We start from the raw sequence: 27,091 nt of genomic DNA on the forward strand, positions 1-27,091 counted from the left end.
TAGACCACCAACCTAACCCTCATCCTAAACCCATACCATCAACTTAACCCTCATCCTTAGCCCGAACCATCAACCTAACCCTCATCTTTAACCCCAACCTTCAACCTAACCCTCACCCTAAACCCCAAACATCAGCCTAACCCTCAGATCAAGATGTGGGGGTTATTTGTCCATTGGGGACAAATGTTCCTAGTGACAACAGTCTAATATGTGAATTCCCCTCACTTTAGGGAGAGTTGCTCTCATTTATGTTGCATCTCCAGGGCTAAAAATTAAAGGAAATCTCGCAAGTAGAACAGGAAAAAAAAACAGAAAAGGGTTTTATTTCTTTCATACTCTCAAAAACTAAAACAATTGTTGGGGTACACTGCCCAGCAGTTCATACAAAACCAAATTACATTTTAAGGTGTATACAAATTGCAAAAAAACAAAAACAAAACAAAAAAACACTTGATGCTAATATAGTATTTTTCCAGTAAGAGCATATTTTAAGGCAACATCTAAAATATGGGGCCAGTTTTCAGGTACTGTATAGCATGAAGGACATTAGAAAATTTAGAGAGGAATTAGAGGTATGTATCTATATTATTAGAACTAATGAGAGTTCTCGTTCATAATAAAAGATTAGAAAAAAAATTATTTTTGGGGAAAAAGAGGTGAGATGGCTTAGAGGTGATTTAAAGTGAATGCAAACTGAATCACTAACAGGTCCATGCTTACCATGGTGAATCATCCCCTCTTCTTTTAACAAAGCTCTGTAAACATCTGAGAACTGAGGAGACCAGTTGCTGGAATTTTGGGACAGGAATATTGTCTCATTCTTCTTTGCGCATATGCTGCTCTAAAACCTGGATATACAGTATCTTGAGCATTGATGGTGCCTTTCCAGATGTGCAAGCTGCCCATTTGCACTAATGCACCCCTATACCATCAGAGATGTCGATTTTTGAACTGAGAGCTGATAGCAAGCCAGAAGATCTCTCTCCTCTTTAGACTGAAGGATGTGGCACCCATGGTTGCCAAAAAGAATGTCAAATTTCGATTTGTCTGACCGCAGAACAGTTTTCCACTTTGCAGCAGACCATTTTAATAAACTTTGGCCCAGAGAAGAGGGCGTTGTTTCTGGATGGTGCCCATGCAGTGATGCCCATCATGCCCATCACAGAACCATGTCATGTCATGTCATGTTATTGCAGTGCCGCCTGAGGGCCCAAAGTTCACAGGCATCCAATATTGCATTTCGACCTTTTCCCTTGTGCACAGATTTCTCCAGATTCTCAGAATCGTTTGATGATATTATGTACTGTAGATTATATATTTAAAGAGTTTGCAGTTTTACATTAGGGAACATTATTCTGAAATTGTTCGACAATTTGTAGGTGCAGCTTTTCACAAATTAGTGAACCTATGCCCATCTTTACTTCTGAGATACTGATTCTATAAGATGCATAAGATGCATCTTTTATACCCAATCATGTTACTGACCTGTTGTAAATTAACATATTTTCTTGCAAAATGTTCTTCCAGCTCTTCAATGTTAGTATCCCTTACCTTGCCAGATTTTTGTTGCCCTGTCTCAGCTTTTTGAGATGTGTTGCCATCAATTTCAAACGACCTTATTTTTTTCATTAAATGTTTCATTTTCTCAGTTTTAACATTTGATATGTTTACTATTGGGAATAAAATAATGGTTTATGTGATTTACAAATGATCGCATTCTGTTTTTATGTGGATTTTACACAGCATCCTAACTTTTTTGGAATTGGGGTTGTATACCCCTCTGTTTACTAGTAGGTACTATGCTGGTATTTGTAGTGTAAAGTAGAAAGCTGCATTTCTTTCATTTCTACCTTGAGAATAGAAAGGCTTTCAGGTATGATACAACATAGTAACTGTAACTACCGTTCTACTTTGCAGAGTAAATTGCTGTTTAACAAGAGTAATCATAGTCTGTAGCCTGTAAATATGCAAACGTAATATAAAGTTATTCAAAGCTCTCGTAAAAAATGAATTATTAAATATTCATTCCCTGTCTTGTGAAAGCTCATTAAACAGATTGCTATTTACCAAGAGGTATGTGGGAATTTTACAAGTATAGAAAATACATAAATCATGCTGTTGACTTTATGAAAAAGGTAAATCAATTCAAATGGCTTTTTATTTTTGGTGCACATTAATCAATATGTTTCCTTGGGGCAATCCTGAACTGGTTTGCTAATCTCGCTGCGATAGAAAATGGTATTGACGCAGATAAAATACAGCTAAAAAGCCAGTTATGGTAACATTTGTTTCAGCATGCATTATATCATCATTAGGAAGAGGAATTTGTTTCAGTCAATGATTATTTGACAACTATGCTTTCCTAAATATTAAATGTGACGGATAGCAAGCTTATTGTGAGGGGAAAGCGAGGCCTTTTGGCCTAATGTGGGGAGTTAGGACTGCAGAAATGGAGAAACTTTGTCACATGAGCATAGCAGATATTTAGGACACAGGTGTGAGGGTATGGGATTTTAGAAAAACCTGCACAGGGAATGAGGGGGAGGTCAGCAATCATTATCAGCAAGCTGAGATTGAACTGTAAGTCCAGAAAGCTTGAGTACAAAGCAGGCAATGGAGTGAAGTTTGTTAAGATAGGAAACCAATGTCACTGGCAGGCGCTACAAGACTATACAAGAGGTACAAACTCTTCACGTTCCTGACCTTTGACAGAACCCATGATGGTGGTGATGGGTTTGGTCATAGGACACGCTTCCACTGCTTTTCTCTATTGCAGTTTGTTTCACACGCTAATGCCGCGTACACACAACCAGACTTTCCGTCAGAAAAGGTCAGACGGAATCATTTCTTCGGATATTCTAATCGTGTGTGGGCTTCAGCTGACTTTTTTTTTCTCAAAAAGTCTGAAGGACTTTGAAGTAGAACATGTTTTACATTTTTAAAATGTATTCCTATCGGGAAAACTGTTCGTCTGTATGCTAGTCCGACGAACCAAATATGACGCAAGGGCAGCTATTGGCTACTGGCTATTGAACTTTCTTTTCTAGTCCCGTCGTACGCCATCGCGTTCTAACGAACTGACTAACTGTGATCGTGTGTAGACAAGTCTGTTCCGTAGGAACTCCGTTGTAAAGACCGTCAGAGTTTATTCTGACGGAAAGTCCAGTCGTGTGTACGCCGCATAAGAGAGACTTTATCTGCATAGCTCCCAACTGTCCCTGAGTTCGAGGGACTGTCCCTGATTTGGAACAAAGTCCCTCGTTCCCTCTTTCCTCCTCATTTGTCCCTCATTTTGGTCTGATCTACAGGTGCATCTCAAAAAATTAGAATATCATCAAAAAGTTAATTTATTTCAGTAATTCAATTAAAAAAGTAAAACATATATTGTATATTATTATTACTATTATGCAGGATTTATATAGCGGCAACAGTTTACCCAGCGCTTTACAATATAAAAGGGAGACAATACAGTTATAATACAATAAAATACAGGAGGGTGGGGCTGGTGGTACAAAAGGTTATAACTGTTGGGAATGAGCTGATGGAAGTAGTAAAAGATTAATTGGAGACATGATAGGCTTTCCTGAAGAGATGAGTTTTCAGGGATTTTCAGGGATCGCCTGAAGGTAGCAAGAGTAGGGGATAGCCGGATAGGTGGAGGTATAGTGAGTTCCAGAGGACGGGAGAGGCTCTAGAGAAATCCTGGAGATGAGCATGGGAGGAGGAGACGAGAGAGCTTGAGAGAAGGAGGTCTTGAGAAGAGCGGACAGGACGATTTGTGTGATATTTGGAGACAAGGTTGGTGATGTAGCTCGGAGCAGAGTTTTGAATAGCTTTGCATGTTGTGGTTAGTATTTTGAATTGAATTCGCTGGGTGATTGGGAGCCAGTGTAGGGATTGGAGGAGAGGGTTGGCAGACACTGAGCGGTTGGTAAGATGTATAAGTCTGGCAGCAGCATTCATGATAGACTGAAGAGGAGATAGCCTGTGGAGAGGTAGGCCAATGAGAAGGGAGTTGCAATATTCAAGACGAGAGATAACAAGGGAGTGAATGAGGAGCTTGGTGGTTTCATTTGTTAAAAGGGGAGAATTTTAAAGATGTTACGGAGGTGAATTCTACTAACTTTTGACAAGGATTGAACTTGAGGCTGAAATGACAAATGTCTAGGATTACACCTAGTACCCTGGCATGAGGGGAGGGACTGATAGTTGCATTGTTGATTTTGATGGAAAAGTCATGGAGGGGGGCATGTGCAGGGGGGAATATTAATAGCTCAGTTTTATAGATACTTAGTTTAAGGAAGTGGTCCGACATCCATGCTATGTCAGTCAGTAATGCGAGAGGAGACTGAAGGAGTGAGGTGAGGAGTAGACAGATAGATTTGGGTGTCTTCGGTGTATAAGTTGTATGAGAAGCCGTGGGCATTATCAAGTGACCAAGGGAGGAGGTGTAGATACAGAAGGGGTCCAAGAACAGAGCCTTGTATAGATTCATTACACACAGAGTGATATATTTCAAGAATTTCTTTCTTTTCATTTTGATGATTATGACTTAGAGCTAGTGAAAACCCAAAATCCAGTATCTCAGAAAATTTGAATATTGTGAAAAAGTTCAATATTGTAGACTCATGGTATCATACTCTAATCATCTAATTAACTCAAAACACCTGTAAAGGTTTCCTGAGACTCTAAAGCCTGGTAAACACGGCAAGCTTATCAGACAAATGATCCTTCGTTTTTTTTGCATGCAAATCTCAAATCGAATCTGATGATTTTGCTTTAGTCACGAAAATTCTTATGTGACAGAATTAAAAATTCAGAAGTGATGTTATGTGTTGTAATGCATTTGTATTGCATTTTCGAACAACAGCTATACTGATTAAACGAAAATCATACGATCTGGCATTGTACAAAAAAATATTTTTGTGCATGTCTGATCAAATAATATCAGATGAACTGTCCTGATCAACGTTCGAAAGCTCTGTACTAACGAGCCGATTATAGTACGGTTACATCGAAAGCGGTATTTTTCATACAATTTTACTGATTGGCTTACCTGGCTCAAATGGTCTCTCAGTCTGGTTTAGTATGTTACACAATCATGGGGAAGACTGCTGACTTGACAGTTGTCCAGAAGACAGTAATTGATACCCTCCACAAGGCAGGGAAGGCACCAAGGGTCATTGCTAAAGAAGATGGCTGTTCACAGTGTGTTGTATCCAAGCATGTTAATGGAACATTGAATGGAAGGAAAAGGTGTTGTAGAAAAAGGTGCACAAGCAACAGGGATAACCACAGCCTTGAGAGGATTGTGAAGCAAAGGCCCTTCAAGAATTTGGGGGAGATTCACAAGGACTGGATTACGGCTGGTGTCAGTGCTTTAAGAGCCGCCACACACAGACGTATTGTGGACATGGGTTACAACTGTCACATTTCGTGTGTCAAGCCACTCCTGAAACAATGTCAGAAATGTCTTACCTGGGCTCAAGCAAAAAAAAATGGATGGGACTGTTGCTCAGTGGTCCAAAATCCTCTTTTTGGATAAAAATACATTTTGCATTTCATTTGGAAATCAAGGTCCCAGAGTCTGGAGGAAGAGTGGAGAGGCACAGAATCCAAGTTGCATGAGGTCCAGTGTGAAGTTTCCACAGTCAGTTATGATTTGGGTAGCTATGTCATCTGCTGGTGTTGGTCCACTGTGTTTTATCAAGTCCAAAGTCAGCGCAGCCCTCTAAAAGAAAATTCTAGAGCTTCCCTCTACTGACCATCTTTATGGAGATGCTGATTTCATTTTCCAGCTGGACTTTGTACGTGCCAACACTGCCAAAATTACCAATACCTGGTTTAATGATCATGGTATCACTGTGCTTGATTGGCCAGCAAACTTGCCCAACCTAAACCTTATAGAGAATCTGTGGGGTATTGTCAAGATGAAGACACCAGACCCAACAATGCAGATTAGCTGAAGGCCGCTATCAAAGCTTCCATAACACCTCAGAAGTGCCACATGTTGATCGCCTCCATGCCATTGATGTGGTAATTCATGCAAAAGGAAGGAACCCCGACTAAGTATTGAGTGCATACTATACTGTACATGGGCATGCTTTTCGGTAAGCCAACATTTCGAAATTTTGGGTTTTCACTAGCTGTAAGCCATAATCAAAATTAAAAGAAAGAAATGCTTGAAATATATCACTATGTGTGAACTGAATCTTTATAATATATGAGTTTCACCTTTTAAATTGAATTACTGAAATAAATTAACTTTTTGATGATATTCAAATTTTTTGAGATGCACCTATTACTTACTTTTAAGCATAAGATACAACCCATTCCTTCACTCTTTTTAATGAGCTTGGTGTTGATGGGACTATTAACTCCATAACACTTACATTTCTGTGCATTGACACATAATGTGTTAAGACGGCCTATTTATTTTGAATGAGCTCTAAATGCACTTAAATGCATGAAACCACATTTCATTATTTTTCCAGTGTACAAAACATTCACACCACTGTGTTGTGTTGTGCTAAGGCACTTTATCTACAGTGGGGAAAATTATTATTTGATCCCCTGCTGATTTTTTACATTTACCCATTTGAAGGGTTTATCATTTTTTTATCATAGGTGTAATTTAACCACTTAAGGACCGGCCTATTTTTTACACTTGGTGTTTACCAGTTAAAATCATTTATTTTTTTGCTAGAAAATTACTTAAAACCCTCAAACATTATATATTTTTTTCAGACACCCTAGACAATAAAACTGTGGTCGTTGCAATACTTTATGTCACACCGTATTTGTGCAGCGGTCTTTGCAATTTGTTTTTTGGAAAATTATTTGAATTAAAAAATAAGAAAACAGTAAAGTTAGCCCGACTTTTTTTTATTCTACTGTAAAGGTTATGTTACGCTGAGTAAATTGTTACCCAAAATGTCACGCTTCAAAATTGCACCCGCTCGTGGAATGGCGACAAACTTTGACACTTAAAAATCTCCATAGGCGATGTTTAAAAATTTCTACAGGTTACCAGTTTTGAGTTACAGAGGAGGTCTTTTGCTAGAATTATTGCTCTCACTCTAACAATACCTCACATGTGTTGTTTGAACATATGCGGGCACGTCTTACGTATAGATTCGCTTCTGCGCGCAAGCACGGAGGGACAGGGTGCATTACTTTTTTTTTTCTTATTTGTTTTACTTTTTATTTTTACACTGTCCCTTATATATTTTTTTTATCTTTGCATATCTTAAGGTCATGACATATACCACTCACTTGTTTATAAAAATTTTGCGCACAATGTTCACTTTTATATCAAAAAGAAACTTAGATTATGCTGTTGTGGCATTTTCCATATTGCTTGTGGGCATGTGAAGCTCACAAGCATAATGTTCCAGGATACGGTGCAGCTGAGTGACCAGCATGCGCAGCATCATGGCAGTTGTAGATTAAACAGAGGCAAAGATGGCAGCTTCCTTGGCTGATAGGGGAGTTTACTTTTACACTTTAAGGATTTAGAGAAAATCTGTAAAGAAAAGTGGACCAAAATCTCTCCTGAGATGTGTGCACACCTGGAAACCAACCACCAGAAACGTCTGACCTCTGTGCTTGCCAACAAGGGTTTCTCCACCAAGTACTAAGCCATGTTTTGCTTGGGGATCAAATACTTATTTTACACACTGAACTGCAACTCAATTTATAACATTTGTATCATGTGTTGTTTTCTGCATTTTTGGTTGGTATTCTGTCTCTTTTAATAAAATACACCCATGATAAAAATTATAGACCCTTCATTTCTTTGTAAGTGGGCAAACTGCAGGGGATCAAATAATTATTATTAGTATTATTCATATTATAGTGCTAGTGATAATGTCTGTTATAACCCGCAATTTGACCAATGCTATCACAACGCATAATACCTCGCTGTAAAAGTTTGGCACATGATGAGATGCCATGTATTCTTATATGCATTCCAAGCAGCTTGCTATGGGGGCACCCAAGGCGAGCCACAACTCCCTGTGTCCATTCAGCGACGGAGCTGCGGCTAGGCCCTGCCCCCTTTCTCTCCTCTTTGGCTCACTGAATTTGACAGCAACGGGAGCAAATACTGTCTCAGCCAATGAGGGGAGTCCCAGACAGCCGAGTCTCTCGTGCAACATTGCTGGATTTAGATGGACCTCATGTAAGTTTTAGGGGGCTGAGGGGGGCTGCTGCATACAGAAGGCTTTTTATCTTAATGCATAGATTACATTAAGATAAAAAAACCTTCTACCTTTACAACCATTTTAAGGGCAGGTATGTTTGGAGGGAGCTCATGTGATGCCCAGCAGAAGCACAATGGCACTCAGTGCGTCTCTGCACCCAGTTCAACCCATGGTACAAAAAATGGCAACCGCCCCAACCTATAACTAGCCGTTATGTGTGTATTTCAATTTTGCATTGAAATTATAAACCTCCAGTGCCTTCCAGCGTGCGTTACAGCCAAGCAGAAGTGATATAACTGGAAGTCTCACCCTACGTGTTTTGTCATAGATGTAGAGGCTCCTGAGGACGTCACACGTGTATGACGAAACGCATTTCTTCTGAGCATGTGTGGCTAGGAAGAAATTCAGAGCACAAAAAATATGTGGAGTCATTACATACAGTTTTTTTAATTATTTATTTATTTTGTTTGTAAATTGTATAATTTAATTTAAAGGTGGTGTATGTTACAAGCGTTGTCTTGCCCTATAAAATTTGTGTAAGGGGTCAACATTTGATCGATAACAACTTTTACTTCTCTCATGGCAGCAGCTCTATTTTCATTCATCTAAGTTGTAGGGTAACAAGGTGGTCGCTTATTATATACAATTTAGCTGTTTGCCTGCAGTTCTTAGAGGGCAGTTATTTTTCTTTTCTTTTCTCCTGCATCTACCAAAAATATCAAAATACAAGTTTTGGGTGGATTGATTGTTTCATGTACCTTTAATAAGACCCCTGTGATGAGCTGTATAACACTGTTAGCAATGTCGATTGTGACATGTGTGAACTTAGAATATTAAAGTAACTTGCAGCTTTATTAATATGACACGACCTGGACTCAGCGCCTGCCCTCTGTGAGTTTCTGTCAGAAATGCTTGGCGTGTTCAGCAGGCGATTTGCGTATGACGTTTTAGCGGAGCTCAGAGATTTAATGAGATGGAGATGAGGTGAAAATTCAATAGCCGCCCATATCTGTCTGAGAAAAGTGACAATACAAATGGAATTAGTGAAAAAACAGAAGCGTGGCTCGTGTCAGGATGAGAGGCCTTGCATGACTGAGCCAGAACAAGCCAGGAGTTTAGGCGCTGACACATTCCATTATATGGCAGCGCGCGCTGGTACCATCACCGCAATTGCATTCCAAGAGCCAAGATAGGTGCCATTTTTTTTTCTTTTTTGCTCAGTAGCTCAAATCAGATGAAAAAAGCCATTAATAATGGTATAAAATGAAAGAGAGGATTTATGAGGCTTATTTAATAAAACAATGAACAGCGTGGCAGCTTGGTGGCCATAGTCTTACCATTCTTACTGTGATTTGGCTCATTTCCTTCCACTATAGTGTGTAACTGAGGTCCTGTTTTATGATTAGAGGAAATCTTCCTCCAATTAGGTGAGTGAGTACTGATTGGGTGGGTTGAGAAAGAGTCTCGTAGGGCTGTCTTGAAAGAAAAACCCTTTCTGTGGCTCTGCAACTCAGTCACCGTATAGCCTTTCTATCTATAATGTAGAGCAGATGCTCTATTGGGGGGAGACGGGGAAGCAGGGGGAGCTGAGCTGCTGAGCTACAGTTGGGAGGGGAAAGCAGGGAGAGATTAGCTGCTGAATCACTGCTGGGAGGGCGGAGCAGGGTAAACTGAGCTACTGAGACACTGTTGGGAGGGAGAGCAGTGTTTAGTTAGTGTAGAAAGGAGACTAGAGTTAAAGGGGCTCTTCGCTGCATTTGAGCACCGCAAACAAAAAACGCTATTTAATTAATTTTTAATATTCAAAGCAAACATGCCTTTACTTACGTGCTCTGTGAAATGGTTTTGCATAGATCAGCCCCACTCCTCTTCTTCTGGGGTCCCCCACTGGAACTCCTGGCCCCTCCTCTTTATCGGGTGACCCCACAGAAATCCGTTTTCCCTGGGGGCACCTGTGCAGGCTCGCTCCAGAGTCCCGTTGCTGCGTCCATTTAACACAGACAGCGGGACTCAGCCCCGCCTCACTCCCGTGTCACAGTATTTGATTGGCATCAATCTGTCCAATGAGGATAGAGACAGCAGCTGGAGCCACTGCGACCATGCAAATCACTGGATCAGATCGGGCTCAGGTAATAAAAAGGAGGGGTGGTCTGGGGGGAGTTGCAGCACAGAAGTTTTTTCACCTTAATGTATTCTAGGAAGTGGCTGTCCGTCTATTTGAGGCCCCTTCTATCCACGCCACCCCCTATATGAATAGATAGAGCTTATGCTATGAATTAATCTATCCACGGCCACCGGGAGGACGGCTTGTGAATTACAGTAACGGGGGGGGGGGGGGCTCTAAAAGGCTTCAAAATACGGTGGGCTTGTGGTGCAGGGCATTGCGCCACAAGCCCACCCAGGTGTTACAACAGCAAATGAATATTCGCTATTGAAACACTGATCCTCAATCCGGCCAATCAGAAGCAGGTTTGAGACCAGTTTTTCGATTGGCCAAAAAGAAAAGAGTCCCAATTGCCTGCCAATGAGAAGGGAGGAAATGGAAGCCGCCGCAATGCCCGTGGAGAGCAGGGGAAGGGAAAGCTGCTGCCGAGCAAGTGTAGCTGCCGCCCGAGAGAATCGCTGCCCGCCAGATGGGGTAAAGGCTCCAGACCCATCTGACTGACTGACAGGGGGTTACTGTTTGCAACCCCCCCAAAAAAAAATACCACCAGCCGCCACTGCATTAAGGTGAAAAACCTTGAGGCTTTACCACCACTTTAATGAATCACTCTGAAAAACAACCCCCCCCCCCCTAGCATTTCTGGCTATGGCCATCTTGAGTAAGGGTACATGATTCATGTGACATTTATTTCCTGGAATCCATCTGCCCTTAGCTCAAGCATGCGTGCAGAGAGTGTGCTTAGCTGAGAAACCCCCCCCCCCCCCCTCTCCTCCCCTCCTGAAGACTCCTGGAATGTTTGACATAATTTGCCTAAGCAAGAAAACAGGAAGTAACTGCAGAAATGTAGAAAAAAAAGTTTAAAACAAGTAAATATAACATACTTTCCTATCTATTTACTAATGCTAGCAGCATGAGGATAAAAAATAATCAATATTGATTGAGAGAGTGAAGTTTCACTTTAAGTATAGATATTGGGTCACTACTAGGAGGAAGGAGCAGGGTGAGTTTAGCTTCTGGGTCACTGTTAGTAGTTGAATGATTAACTATTAAGTGACTGCAGTGAGGGGGAGAAGTTTAAGCTGAGCTGCTAAATAACCTTTACTGTAGCTCTTAGTATGAGATTTAGCCTTTATGTGGTAGATCTGAGCATGGGAGTTACTGAGGAGTTTAGATATAGGGCAGGGCTAATATATGACAAGCGCAGCGCTGAAAATTATTCTATAACAATATGTCTACCAATAAAAAGTGAAATAATTAATAAATTATGCACATACTAATATATTATACACATACTGTATATAAAACATGCAAAATGTGATGCACCACCTCATTTAAATTGCGCCAATAATAATATTTCAAATGATATAAAAATAAACATCATAAGAAGAAAACATATAAGTCCCAATGAAGAGCAGAAGGGAAAGGTGATCTTCCCAAAGAATAGCAGAAAGCAAGTGTGGGTCTCAAAAGTCTACAGATCGAAGCAAACAACTTCACATTACCAGAATCATACATGGCCGCGGCAATTTGCACATATGTGGTGGCATGTATTCTGGCTCCGCCTCATGCTTTTTGGCACAAATTATGTCATCAGTGGCATGAAACACACGCCACCACCATGCACCATATATAAGGACAGGCACAATGGACCTACTGACACTAGACAATTAACTCAGTAATGTTCTTGAGTGTGTTGTCAGCCCACAACAGGATTTAGGAGCTGAGTGGTTTTAAAAAGGATAAAACATTCCCTACTGGCTGGCGTTCACTCTACCAACAAACACCAACGCCACAACCCCTGCAACCAGCAGGCAACAGAGATCGCACAAAAATCATCGCTCCCAGCAAAGAGTGCAACAACATCCTTGTGAATCCTAAAAGTCTACATTGACGTTCATCCATGATTTCCAGAGACTTTCACAGTTCACTTGTGCCATAGGCTCACACTTAGTGAGTCCAGTTTTGCAAGGACAATGGACGGACACCAAATAACCGACCCAGATACGCCTGCAAGATCTTTGAATCTATCTCCGCCCTTCCCACACCTTTCTCACTTCTACTCACCTTGGTGGTCTCATAACAGATACGGTCACCTTGATTGACAGGTGACAATCAGACTGGACACTCAACAGGGGATGTCTCCCCGTCTGGATGATGGTAAACTCTTGGTTTTGTGTTTTTTTTGTTCTCATCTCAGTATAGAGAGATCAGTTTGCCATATTGGTTGCTGCCATGACCTTCTACCCTCTGTAGGCAGTGAGAGAATGACGGGTAAATGTGCTCTCTGACAGTCGGGAGGGCTGGTGTAGCTAGCGTTGGGGCAAATTGCATTCTAGCTCTCACAGGCTATAGTCCCTATACCAATGAAACAAAAGATAGTTATATATAGCATGGATGGGGAGTTCTCGGAGTGTTTTTATGTTCTTAAATGTTGGTTCCTGTTACAAAGTATATACACTCAACAATATCTGTGCATGTTTTTCTTTTTATACAGGTACCCAAGAGTGTAAACAGGGGGTACATCCCCCCTTGTTTTTTGACAGGCTCAAAACCTGGATAGGTGCTTTGCTTAGCACTCCTTGGGAGCTCTTCTCCCCCGATAGTTGGCTTTTGATGTAGATGTACTTATATTTTCAGGTTATGTTGACGTGAGTCACCAGGCCTTTTGTCTAGGGATGGGTTGCTTAAGACCACTCCGTTGACAGACCTCCAGTGATCTGGAATACCGTTTGCTTTATGAACATTTGGGGAACATTGTCTTGCATTTCCTTCCTGACTTTGGCCATCCCTGTTTGACTACGGTTCATGGCCAAAGCCTGGGCATTTCCTTGCTTTTTGATTATGGTCCTGGACGGACTACATTTTCTTATAGCTATGGGACAGCAGGTTAAATTATTTGTCTATGCTGTTTGATAGCTGTTTCCTTGTTAGGACTCTACATGTTATCCCTTTTAAGGAAAAGTTTCTCCCCCGCTATTCATCTCTCCTTAGTCATACTGAGAGGATCACACACCAGGGCTGATCTGTTTTAGGTTGGAATATGATATGGGGCTTCGCGGGAGTTGTCCGTGGCCAGGAGCTCATCCCTTGAAGTGCCTTACCTCTTCCCCCACTAGGCCTTATCTGCCCAAGACAGCAGTTGATCTCCATGTGGAGTCTTAGTACTTGTTCTTGTTTTCCATTTCCTTGATCTTCTTTCTCTTACATCTCTACTAGCTTGCCACTGCTCTTTTTTTTTCTTCCTATCTGATCTCTTTCCACTGCTTCTTGGCCCTTCTTTCCACCTCCTTATACTCACCTATCCTACCCCTCCCCCCCCCCTTTTTTTAGTGCTACTCCTCTCCTCCTTCCTCCTACACATCCATAAGAATTGTCAGCTAGGACCGATTTCTTCAGGATGACATTGAAACTGCTGTCCTGGAATGTTAAGGGCCCTAATCTACCAAACATAAATAAACTCACAGTGCTTGAGTCGTGTCTTTCCTCTTTGGACTCCTTTTCTGTGGGTACTCTCATGTTAGGTGGAGATTTCAGTCTTACTCTCGACCCACATAAGGATTCATCAATGGGTTCTTAAGCCCTATCTCAAAAATCCATAACTAGACTTAAAGCGGGAGTCCACCGGGAGTCCGCCGTTTTTTTTTTTTTAAAGCCAGCAGCTACAAATACTGAAGCTGCTGACTTTTAAAATAATGACACTTACCCGACCAGCGCGCCCGCGATGTCGGCACCCGAAGCCGATCTCTCGATCGTCTCTCGGGTGCTGCCACCGCCATCTTAGGTATGGGAATCAGGAAGTGGAGCCTTTCGGCTTCATTTGCCGGTTCCCTACTGCGCATGCGCGAGTCGCGCTGCGCAATAAGGATGGTCCCCGCTGTCTCTGGGATCCATGTGTTTCCCAGCAGGCAGCGGGGGACCTTCGGAAAGGGGCGTAGATTCTGCGGAAAGGGGCGTACCTTCTGCAGAATCTATGCCGGAAGTGGGTGCAGATACCTGTACTATACAGGTACCTGCACCCCCTCCCTCCTGAAAGGTGCCATTTGTGGTGCTGGAGGGGGGGAGGGTTCCAATGAGCGGAAGGTCCACTTTAGGGTGGACCTCCGCTTTAAAGAACTTTTACATTGCTATCAATTGGCTGATATTTGGTGTATTCTCCACCCGCAGGAAAAGGATTACACTTTTTTCTCCCCACCCCATGGATCATATTCAAGGATAGACTTTTTCCTTGTCTCTCATGCCATGATTCCACTAGTTTTCAGTGCCCACATTGGCAATATTGCTTATTCTCTTTGGAATAAGCTATACAACACCGGATGCCTAGGTCCACCAAATCCTTCTCCAGGACCCTGACATTAAAACAGATGTCGTGAGAGAACTGCAACTTTTCTACAAGACCAATAAAGACTCAGTATCTAGCCCTCTTCTCCTTTGGTCAGCACACAAGTGCTATACATGAGGAGTTCTCATTAAACATGGTCAGAGTTAAACAAGACAAGGAGAAAACATTAACCAGTTTATTATCCAAATTGCATGACCTTGTAAAACAACATAAATCTTGCCCTGATCATCTTGCAGAAGCATAGCTTAATGGGCTTCGGGAACAATTAAGAGGCCAAAAATAAGCTTTTGAAGGCACATAGAACATTCTAACATTTGGAGATAAGTGTAGTAGGTCTCTGGCAAATGCTATATGAACCCGATGCAATTCACTCTACATTACAGCTATATCCACTGCTTCGGGTACCAAAATTAATTCATCCCCGGAGATGGCTGAGACATTCCGTGATTTTTACGCTTTTCTTTATAGCGTACATTCATATCCAGCCACGGCTTGTACCCTGGAGAAGTCTGCAGCGATTTATGCATACCTCCAGGCTTCACTCACTGATGAGAAGGTTGAGCTGATATCGGCACCTACAGTGGTGTGAAAAAGTGTTTGCCCCCTTCCTCATTTCCTGTTCCTTTGCATGTTTGTCACACTTAAGTGTTTCGGAACATCAAACCAATTTAAACAATAGTCAAGGACAACACAAGTAAACACAAAATGCAATTTGTAAATGAAGGTGTTTATTATTAAAGGTGAAAAAAATTCCAAACCATCATGGCCCTGTGTGAAAAAGTGATTGCCCCCTAAACCTAATAACTGGTTGGGCCACCCTTAGCAGCAACAACTGCAACCAAGCGTTTGCGATAACATGCAATGAGGCTTTTACAGCGTCCTGGAGGAATTTTGGCCCACTCATCTTTGCAGAATTGTCCTAATTCAGTTACATTAGAGGGTTTTCGAGCATGAACGGCCTTTTTAAGGTCATACCACAACATCTCAATAGGATTCAGGTCAGGACTTTGGCTAGGCCACTCCAAAGTCTTCATTTTGTTTTTCTTCAGCCATTCGGTGGTGGACTTGCTGGTGTGTTTAGGATCATTGTCCTGCTGCAGAACCCAAGTTCGTTTCAGCTTGAGTACACAAACAGATGGTCGGACATTCTCCTTCAGGATCTCTTGGTAGACAGCAGAATTCATAGTTCCTTTTATCATGGCAAGTCTTCCAGGTCCTGAAGCAGCAAAACAGCCCCAGACCATCACACTACCACCACCATATTTTACTGTTGGTATAATGTTCTTTTTATGAAATGCAGTGTTCCTTCTACGCCAGATATACTTGGACACACACCTTCCAAAGAGTTCCACTTTTGTCTCATCGGTCCACAGAATGTTGTCCCAAAAGTCTTGGGGATCATCAAGATGTGTTGTGGAGAAATTGAGACGAGCTTTGATGTTCTTTTTGCTCAGCAGTGGTTTTCTCCTTGGAACTCTGCCATGCAGGCTATTTTTGCCCAGTCTTTTCCTGATGGTGGAGGCATGAACGCTGACCTTAACTGAGGCAAGTGAGGCCTGCAGTTCCTTGGACGTTGTTGTGGGGTCTTTTGTGACCTCTTGGATGAGTCGTCGCTGCGCTCTTGGGGTAATTTTGGGCGGCCGGCCACTCCTGGGAAGGTTCACCACTGTTCCATGTCTTCGCCATTTGTGGATAATGGCTCTCACTGTGGTTCGCTGGATTCCCAAAGCTTTGGAAATGGCTTTATAACCCTTTCCAGACTGATAGATCTCAATTACTTTCTTTCTCAATTGTTCCTGAATTTCTTTGGGTCTCGGCATGATGTGTAGCTTTTAAGGATCTTCTGGTGGACCTTACTGTGTCAAGCAGCTCCTATTTAAGTGATGCCTTGATTGTGAACAGGTGTGGCAATAATCAGGCCTGGGTGTGGCTAGAGAAATTGAACTCAGGTGTGGACAACCACAGTTATAGTATGTTTTAACAAGGGGGGCAATCACTTTTTCACACAGGGCCATGATGGTTTGGATTTTTTTTCACCTTTAATAATAAACCCCTTCATTAACAAATTGCATTTTGTGTTTACTTGTGTTGTCCTTGACTATTGTTTAAATTGGTTTGATGTTCCGAAACACTTAAGTGTGACAAACATGCAAAGGAACAGGAAATTAGAAAGGGGGCAAACACTTTTTCACACCACTGTATCTCTGCAGAGGAATTCTTGGACGCAATAGCTGGATCACCAGCAGGAAAAGTGCCGGGGTAGGATGGTTTCACAACCCCATACTACAAAGTCTTCTGTGTACAATTGGCATTCCATTTTTCCAAGGTTTTTAACGCCATCTTAGAGGGCAACGTCATGTCTCCAGACCTCTTAAGGGCAAGCATCTCGGTCATCCCAAAGCCAGGCAAAGACCCACTCTTCTTCGCCAGCTATAGGCCCAACTCCCTACTTAATTGCGAACTAAAATTGTTCACAAAAATGTTGTCAGAGATAATGGGTACCTGGGCACTAGAATCCCTTCCAATATTCAACTTATTTTCCAATATAATTTCCAACCTTTATTGGCTACCCTCTCTGCAGATTTAGAGAAATGGAAATCCTTGGCAGTCTCTTGGTTTGGCAGATGTAACGTCATAAAAATGAATGTCATACCATGTCTCTTATATCTCCTGCAAGCTTTCCCGATCAAACTGCCATGAAAGTTTTTTCAAAAGATCCGAGCAGCCTTCATCCAATATGTTTGGCAAGGTAAACCTTCCCCTCTCAAGCGGGCACTCTTGCAAAGATCTAAGTTCAGGGGTGGTGTGGGACTCCCAGACCCTGCCTTATACTGTATGGCGGTCCATATGACCAGAGTGGTGGATTGGTGTAGACACGCCTCTCACAAACTTTGGGTGTCTTTGGAACAAGAATCAGTGACTGCCTCCCTAGCCAGCCTTCCTTGGACAGGAGTCCACCACTCTCGAGTAGTGCCTCCCCATTCCTTAATTGAATCCACCTTGATAGAACATTCTAAATATTACAAACTGACAGCAACTTCCAGCTTCCCCTCGCCATTGACTCCCATCATTGGTCACTCAGACTTCCTTCTGACTGATAGAGCCTTTTAACTCCAACATGATCTGAACCTAGACAGAGCTTCATCCTTCATTGGTCTATCTGGTTGGATCTGCCCATTGGAACTGTTTGGTTCTTTCAACTCTTCAGCTTTGGGCCAGGGGAAAATTTTACAACTAACCTACTTCCTTCAATCCCTTCCCAATCAGTCTGGGTTTCAAAGACAACCTACTTCATTTGAAGACCTTTATTTGGGAGAAGGGCCTATTCGGACATCTCTCTCCATTTCATACTGTATTTTACTCACAGTCACTTCTCACCAAGACCCACCATATTTGCTCAAATGGGAAAGAGACCTAAACGTTTCCCACGTTTTCAGAAGATCAAAAGAACCGAATATTATTTTTGCTCACAAATCTTCCCTCTGTAGCAAATATCAGGAGACCTTTTACAAAATCTTGACACACTGCTACCGAACCCCTGCTGTATTGGCATCCCTTTTCCCTGGACACAGCCCATTATGTTGGAGATGTGGCACCCAGAATGGCACTATATTTCAAATTTTCTGGGACTGTCTAAAGAATCGCCTCTTGGGGCGAGAGTTACTGCAAATCGTGCACAAACTTACAGACTACTCTCTCTTTGACAACCCTGCTGCAGTGCTTCTTAATTTGACTCCTATGTCAAGTAAGAGATACCGTAAATCCTTGCTGAAGCATCTTTTGAATGCCACTAGGGCATTTATTTCCAGTATGTGGAAACAACAAATCCCACCCCTTATAACACAATGGTTTGCCAGGGTGGACGATATCCAATGGATGAAACACCTCACTGCGGTCCTCAGGGATAAGACAGAGTAAGACAATACGCGCTGGCTGTATTGGGACATGTTTCATTTTTCGGATAAATATTTAGCATTTTCTTGCCATTACTTTACAACTGATACGTGCCTATAGGTGATCTGATCCTCTTAGTATGAACATGGGAGCCATGTTCCTACAACCATTTATCTACACGTGGTTATGTCTTACTTCGTATTGAATATGACCCTGACTTGTTTGAAATGATTTATCACCAAATTGACATAATGTAATGTAGCACGCTCTACCATAGGTAGGTGCTAGAGTGAGGATTTTGTAAGGGAAACTGTCAGTGCAGGTAAATTCGGGCAGGCCTATGCTTCAGGCTAGGCCTGTTTGTTTTGATCTTGGGGGGCCAGGAGACATGGAGAATGGAGTACAAGGCAGGGGCCCGATCCCCATCTGGGGGGGTGCGAGGCATAGCAGAGGAGCCCGGGAGAGCTGGGAGGGAGCTTCATCTTTACATGATCTATGATGAAGTGTTCTGGAACAGAAAGGGAGGAGAAGCTGTCGGAACATATGTCCAGTTAAAGTTCCCCATCATGGACTTGGGGCAGGAGGAGGTCGGTGAGTGGACCACAGTGGAGTTCTGGATGAGGCATGCCAGGGGAACTGGGTGCGAGGCCAGAGGAGAGACTATGGGGAGAGTGTCAAACTGCTGCGGCCTGAGGACACAGGATTTGTAGGCCGAACTATCTGGGAATAGTAGTCCACCAATCAGCACATTCTTCTAAATTACTAGGCCACCGGGGAGAGGTACTGTAGACCCCTGACCTAGTAACAGTGCAACCAATTCTAGCCAGCAACTGGGACTGTTCAGAGTGGTCTCTTTTGTCAAAAGAGGATGATGTGACAGGAAAAGTAATGATCTACAGTGGAAGATTGTGCAGGAGGGTAGAAGTCCTGGGAGCAACAGTCTGGAGAAGATACGTAGAGGAGGAGTAATAGTCAGCATGGTGTTATGCAGGGGAAGTAACTATAGATATTATGTGCACATCAGTACTTCAAGCTTCAACCTTTTGTTCTAATTCTTAGCTATGAGGGCAAAGCAATTGTTCTATGGGCATCCCATATTTCCTTTTCTCCAACCACGTCATATGCCCCAATAAATAAAACAAAACAACGCAAATGACTGTTCATTGTCTCAGAAGTGATAGATGGAGGTCTGGCAGCAGGGTGACATGGTCGATGTTAGTTACTAGTAGCAACCAAGCGCTACAGTATATAGTTTGATTACTAACAACTAATGTTATTTCCAATTCCACTGCTGGCATGCTGTGTCAGGACTGTGCTGTCATGTCATACTACTGTGTTATGTTGCATACCCTTAAATAAAGAATTTAAAAAAAAAGAATAAAACATGAACATGCCCTTGTATTGCAAGACTATATGCAATATATTTTTTACTTTCTGCCTTGGCTTACACTTTTAACGCTCCATTAGTTATGTATGGGCAGAGCTCCCTGATGCCACACAGTGGAAGCGTGCATGGTAGATTGACAACACTGCTGCTGCATGAAGGGTAACAAAACGCTGTCGGGTCATCCTTAGGAAGCCCTGGGTGCTGAATTTTAGGATTTTGTTGTGGAAAAACTGGTGGTGAAACACAACATAATATAAATTTCTAACATATCTTATAAGGATAGATACACTTTAACATTGTTTTTCTAATATTTGAAAGCCATAGATTTACTATGATTACAATTCCTGCTGTGTACCTGTCACCAACAGCTAACACACGCATATATCCCCAATGTGTGATAGGTTGAAATGTTTTTTATATAGAACTTTGTAAATCAAACATGTCTTGTAGTTGCAGATATTTACACATCTCACTGCAGTGATGTGCGCTGCCTGACTAATGAAAATAGGCCACTGTCCTCGTCACAGGCAGCAGACATATTGAGAGTGACAAATTGGTTTATAGAACAGCAGAATATATGAAAATCTCAGCCCTCCTAATCAGTTTTTACCTCCTGCATTTTTTTTTTTCCTAGGGAATTTATTGACTCATCAAGTGAATGTGTCCTCCTCTGGGATGCAGAAAGCTATTATGTATGTGTTATCTGGAGCTAGGCCCTCGCACAGTCAATATTCTGATTGAATTTCAGGCCTCTGGCGGGAACAGCGCTCTTTTTTTTTTCCACCTTTGTTTTTCATTTTTCTTTGCAGAAGTCGGCATCAGATGAAAGAAGGCTCTTTATTCCTTCTACACTATCGCACTTTTTAAAGCATTCCAAGTTACTCGTGTTTGCTACTTTGTTCTTTGTTCCATACGGAGGAGATAACACTTAAAGTTGCATTTGGCAGAAGGTGTGAAGCACAATACAGTGGTTTCTAGATGCATGCCTGGCCAGTCATTTGCCTGTGTTTATGCCTGTGTTTATGCCTATGGAAAGGGGCAAGGAAGTGGTAAACAGACACAAGTAAGGTCCACTTAATTAGACCCCCACAATCCACATAAAAAGGCAGAATTAAAGGTTTAAAAAAAAAAATACACATTGCAATTCCCTCTGTGTTAGCTGAATTCCAGCGGTTTGGAAAATTGAGCAATTTTAAAGTAAATGTATCAAAATCAGAAATTCTCAACGTGTCGCTCATACCCGAACAGGTTGCAAGGTTGAGAGCCAATTTTATGTTTAGGATTTGCCCTGTAGCTGTAAAATATTTAGGTGTTAAAATCACCCCGGACTCAAAGTATTTATACTCAATGAACTATGTTCCTCTTCTGCAACGTACCCTACAAGATCTAAAAAAATATGATGTTAAGCAATATTCATGGTTTGGGAGGATTAATATATTGAAAATGGATATAATACCGCGGTTTCTGTATTTTTTTCAAACTATCCCAATTAGTGTCCCTCGATCATTTTTTTCCACTCTGCAATCGGCTTTTACAAAATTTATTTGGGGACATAAAAAACCAAGATTACAAAAGAAATTATTATCATTACCTAAAACAAAAGGAGGTGCGGGTGCACCTGATTTATATTATTATTATGTTTCGGCTGTTTTGACTAGACTGGTAGACTGGTTTTATTGCTCGGAAACCAAACAATGGGTAAAAATAGAACAAGGGTTAAATCAACTGGATTTAAAGGTGTTACCATGGTTAGATCTGTCTGATAGCAATTTAAATCAGGAGTTGAAAGAGTCTATGCCCTCCCTCACATCCCATGTGCTGAATATATGGGGAAAAACAGCTATAAAATTGGAACTTTCCTCCTATGAAGGACCTATGACACCTCTATTTGGCAACCCTTTCTTTCCACCGGCATTAAATAGGACAAGTTTTCTTATATGGAATAGGGAATCCCATTATAGATTGAGCAATATTCTAAGCCAGGGGACAATTCCGTCTTTATTAAATCTATTCTCTACACAGCGACCATCACCTATGCAAATGTTGGAGTTTTGGCAGTTGCGGTCATTTTGGTATACAATTCATTCAAATAAGTCTCTGGGTAGAGATTTAACAGAACTTGAAACCCTCTTGACACAAGATCAGAAACCAAAGCATGTTATATCAATACTGTATAAGATGTTTATCATTAAAAAATCACCCGGAGCCCCCAGAATATATAAACAAATGGGTTAATGAGATCAGCGCTCAGATTACGGTTGGGGAATGGGAGAAGGCATTTAGTTTCACTCACTGTTTATCACCGTCGATTAAAGCACAAGAGACGAATTATAAATTGCTCTCAAGATGGTATTGGAGCCCAGTGACACTCCATCGTATATACCCAGAAAAATCAGATATATGTTGGCGGTGCCATAGAGACAAGGGTACATTGCTCCACATCTGGTGGGAATGCCCCCTAATTTTCAGATTTTGGGAAAAGCTTATGCAATTATATACAACAATCACTGGGGAGGTAATTCCAAATACACCACAAGTCACCCTTCTTTCTATGTTACCAAGAACATATAAAAACGTTAAAAAGAATCTTCTGGGATACTGGTTGACGGCGGCAAGAACTGTGATACCGCGGCACTGGCGATCATCCCAATCCCCTACGATAAACGAATGGGCTTTAGAAATGGATAACATAGAGAGAATAGAGATACTCTTAGCTCAAGAATTAGATACATATGAAAGGTGTCTCTCGGTCTGGACTCCTTGGAGTCAGCATAGGAAATTGGTAAAGGACTGAGGAATTAGGAGGGAAGAGGGGGGAGGGAGGGACTTGTGGAGGAGAGAGGAGTGAGAAGTGGAGGAGGGGGAGAAACCAGATATATATTCTTCCCCTTTTCCTCCTTATTGTTTTTTTTTTTTTTTTTTTTTTTTTTTCTCTTTGGAGGGAGGGAGGGAGGGAGGGAAGAGGAAATAAAATAATAAACGTGATTATTATATATGCAAGCAATATATATTCATATGTATGAAATTGCTTAATTATGTATAATGCTTTATAATAATTGAAAATAAAAACAGAATTGGAAAAAAATAAATAAAAATTAAATATTGTGAGTGAAAGTTATGGTTAAACCCAGTGAAATTGTGGCAACGTTGAGCATTACAAATCTCGTGAGGAGCTACTCCAGCACAGCCCAAGGGGCCACTACAGACTACCTATGTAAAAGGGTAACTCTCCATTGATCACCAATGTCAGGGTCTCTTCTCGGCTGACCACCAATGTAAAGAATTTCTTCGCCACTGACCACCACTGTAAGATGACAATACAAGACTGACTACCAATGTAAGGGCCCTTCTCCACTGACCATCAAATTAAGGAGGCTCCTCTCAACTGACCACCAGTGTAAGAGGAAGTCCTTCAACTCTGACTACCAACATAAAGGAAGTCCTTGTCTACTGATCAACAATGCAAGGGGGTGCTTCTCCACTGACAACCATTGTAAGAAGACTTCTCCACTGGCTACCAATGTAAGTATCTCCTTTTCACTAACCAAGAAGGTAAAGAAGCCCTTCTCAATTGACCACCAATATAAAGGGCCATTTTGTCAAGAACAGATTCGTCCCTAGGCACTCCAAAATTAACATCCTACATATACAGTATATTGGATATTAAATATGTTCCTCAAGAAGTTTATGATCACTCTCCCTTAATGATCCACCTAGACATTACAGTTCCTACTACTTAGCCGAGAGTCTCCCGGAAACTCAATGCCTTCTGGCTTCACCTCTTTTCCCTCTCACACCTCTATTAAACAAGCAGTTTCAACAAACAATTTATTACCACACATGACCAGCACCCTGACATTCTTCAGAGTTGGGAGGCATTCAAAGCCTATATATATAGAAGGCCCTTCTCCATTGCTCACCAACATAAGGGCATCCTTCCCCACTGACCAATAAGAGGCCATTCTGCACTGACCACAAATGTAAGGGGGGCCCTTCTCACTGGCCACCACTATGGGGGGGGGGGGGGTTCTCCACTGACTACCAATGTAGGGGGACACAACAGGAATTGAGAGAAAATCTTTTCAAAGTAAGGGGAGTTTCCTTTTAAGATAGTTATCACAGGAAAAGTGTCTTCACAGGAAGATTCTCCACTGTTCCTGTTCTGTTGACTCAAAATGTTAGATTTCCTATTAATTTCTGTCCCATTGACAATGGTCACCAGAACAAACAGAGATGGTGAATTTCACTTAAACATACACAGACATCAATAAAAACTTGACAGTGTTTCTAATGCCTACCACTCTACTCAAAGCTTAAAAAAAACGAAATAAATAAAAAAGGTTTGAGCTTTAGATAAACTTTAAAGTGCACTAAACTGCATATATCAATTTTCAATCAATGCTATTTAGCACTCCTTTAGTGCTATTGCAGCTTGATGAGTCAGGACCAATATACTGTATGTTATTAGGAATAACAGTCCTGCTGAAAGGGCCCACTAGCACCTAAAGAGAAGCCTGGAGAAAAACCACAAAAAATAGACGGAGGGACAGGAGGACAGTGGTTAAAGTGGTTGTACACCCTGTAATCACTTTTACCTACAGGTAAGCCTATATTAAGGCTTACCTGTAGGTGCTGGAAATACTCCTAAACAGCCATGGTTTAGGTGATATTTAAAAAAAAGCTGTGAGCGATGTCTACGGCGCATGCACACTTTAGAAAGGGCAGATCGTGCTGTTTCTAATAGGGGTCATGCCATGAATGGCAGCTTCCCAGTACATGTGCGGGAGTGACATCATGCAACTCCGGCCAGTCACAGAGCCGGAGATCTCGGTCCTGGTAGGAAGAGGAGTGAAGATGGATGCTCGTTGCTAGTGGGGACAGTGGTGACATTGCAGGCTTCGGTTTCAGGTAAGTGACACATAATGGGCTACTATGCACTGCATAGTAGCCAATAATGCTTTACCTTTGCAGGGAAATAAAGAGGAAGTAAAACCCACCAGGGTTTACTTCCTCTTTAAAGGGGCTTGGGTATAGGAGGAGTAATATAAGTTGTAGCTGCTGCTGGTTAAGCAAGGCGGTAGGTCTAACTGGAGCATTGTCATGGCTGGGGTGGAGCTTTGGGGGAAAGTGGATGGTTAACCGGATGGGGGTGGTCTTCAGACAGAGGTCAGCAAGCAGGAAACAACTTCCCACCCTCCTGCCCTGCATTTGGTGGGTATTTTGGGTTTGGAATTGGGTTGTGAGGAGCCGGGTATGTCGACTGGCGGGGTGCAAGGCTTTTTTAGGTTCAGATGGGTACAAAAGGTATGGGGTAGGGACCCGTCTGAGGCACAGCTCTCTGTTAGGGTATGTGTACCTGCGAGTTGTCTCCGAGTTGGTGGTTTTGTGGCTAGAGGCCTGAGAAGTGACACGCAGGTACTGTCTTGGCTTTGATGCCTATTAGGACCTTGTGGTTCCATTCTTTAATACACTGTGTGTTCAGGTTACTATGTTATTAATCAGTTAATTATTTGTTAATAATTTGTTATTTATATATTTTGGTTAATAAAAGGCTGCTATGGCCAATTTAACTCCACAACTAGTGTGGTGTGGTTATTATACCAGAAGGGTGGGGTTTTTGGTATAGCAGTTTCTAAGCAAAAGCCATATTTAATACCCTAGTCATGAAGAACCAAACATTTTCAGTATTATACAGTAGTATATCTGCTGTCATGTCATATCATAATAATATATAAAAAAATAAAATGGAATTCAGTATCTATATCGCTATTCACTATCTGCCCTTCCGATCTGACTTATTACAGCCTTGTGTTATACAGCAGCCAATGTACTGTATGTGCCACAAGCTTACAGAAACATGTTTTCATTAATGGAAGATTTTCTCCCCCTGACTTCAAAGAATTTTTTGCTCTTTGATACAATGTATGAGCGGAGGAAGGGGAGGAATCATTCTGTGTCTGTAGATAAGGTGTTATTGCAGTCAGGAGGGGCCGCCGCCTCAGTGACTTTCGTTTAGCCGCGATCAGGATTGGCGTATGTTACACAACCTTCTTAATCCTCAGGACACAGGAATCTGATATTTTTCTGGCTCGCCTAATTCGAACAAGACATGGCTGAGCTTAAATAGGGACTAAAACCGATATTTGACAAAGACCGCGTATTACTCTGGTAAAGAGGACCTGTCTGCTGTTAGCAGGCGCAATGCTGCAAGGAAGGGAGTAGAGCTGGTAGACTCTGGACCTAGCCATAGAGCAGAACTTGAATTATTAAATAAGTTTCTCCTGAAATAATATACTTTGCTTTAACAGATGTGTAAAATAGTGTAAACCAGAATTTGTAAACCTGTTTTGTGTTCTTATCAGTTAGGCATTCTGAATGCCGCAGCATGAAGGACTGGTCCCACCCATTCCATGATGCTGTGGCATTGGGAATGCCTGACTGTTAGGATGGTCTAGGTTTCCTGGTAAACTTCTAGTGTATATTTATTATCAGAGAGTTCCCATACCCCCAGCCCTGAGCTGCACAGATCACTATAGGGTGGAAAGGAAAAGGGAGGAAGGAGAGGGAGGAGGACAAGTGATGACAATGTTCATACTCCATCTAAAGCATCCTGGCCATACACAACTATCTAGGTAAACCACACCTTATCAAATTTCCTAGGACAATTCCTACTTTCATTTGTTATTTTATAGAGTGGTAAAACTGAATTGATTTCTTTCCCCCAGGTGAATGTAGTAGGAGGTGTGGGTAGCTTCCAATGCAACAGGATTTCTCTTCTTGCATAAAATAAGACATAGGTAAGAAAAAACTTAGTATATCTATCTACTTCCACGTCCTCCATGTGACTTAACAACAGAAGCAACAGGGTCCTGCCTTAAAGCCAGATCGCACATATCATTAAGCGTGTCAACCACCCACTCCCAATAAGGTCGAATCATGGGACAAGACCACACCATGTGTAAGAAGGTGCCGCGGGAAGTGGCACATCTCGTGCACAAGGGGTCTGATTGAGGGTAGATATTGACCAGACGCTGAGGGGTATAACAGGCCCTGTGGAAAGATTTTATAGATTGTATAAGCCTTTGTACACACGGTCGGACATT

The 27,091-nt window shown here is 41.9% G+C and overlaps 1 protein-coding gene across 1 annotated transcript in view; it reads left to right on the forward strand.

The window, feature by feature from the left end:
• The window catches only part of GALNT14 (polypeptide N-acetylgalactosaminyltransferase 14), a 716,679-nt gene that overhangs the window by 585,123 nt on the left and 104,465 nt on the right, over nt 1–27,091 (forward strand). The gene's annotated exons all lie outside the window — the stretch shown is intronic.

The sequence above is a fragment of the Lithobates pipiens genome, unplaced genomic scaffold, assembly GCF_037356315.1.
Source record: "Lithobates pipiens isolate NorthernLeopardFrog02 unplaced genomic scaffold, aLitPip1_a1.2 Scaffold_18, whole genome shotgun sequence".
NCBI lineage: Eukaryota > Metazoa > Chordata > Amphibia > Anura > Ranidae > Lithobates > Lithobates pipiens.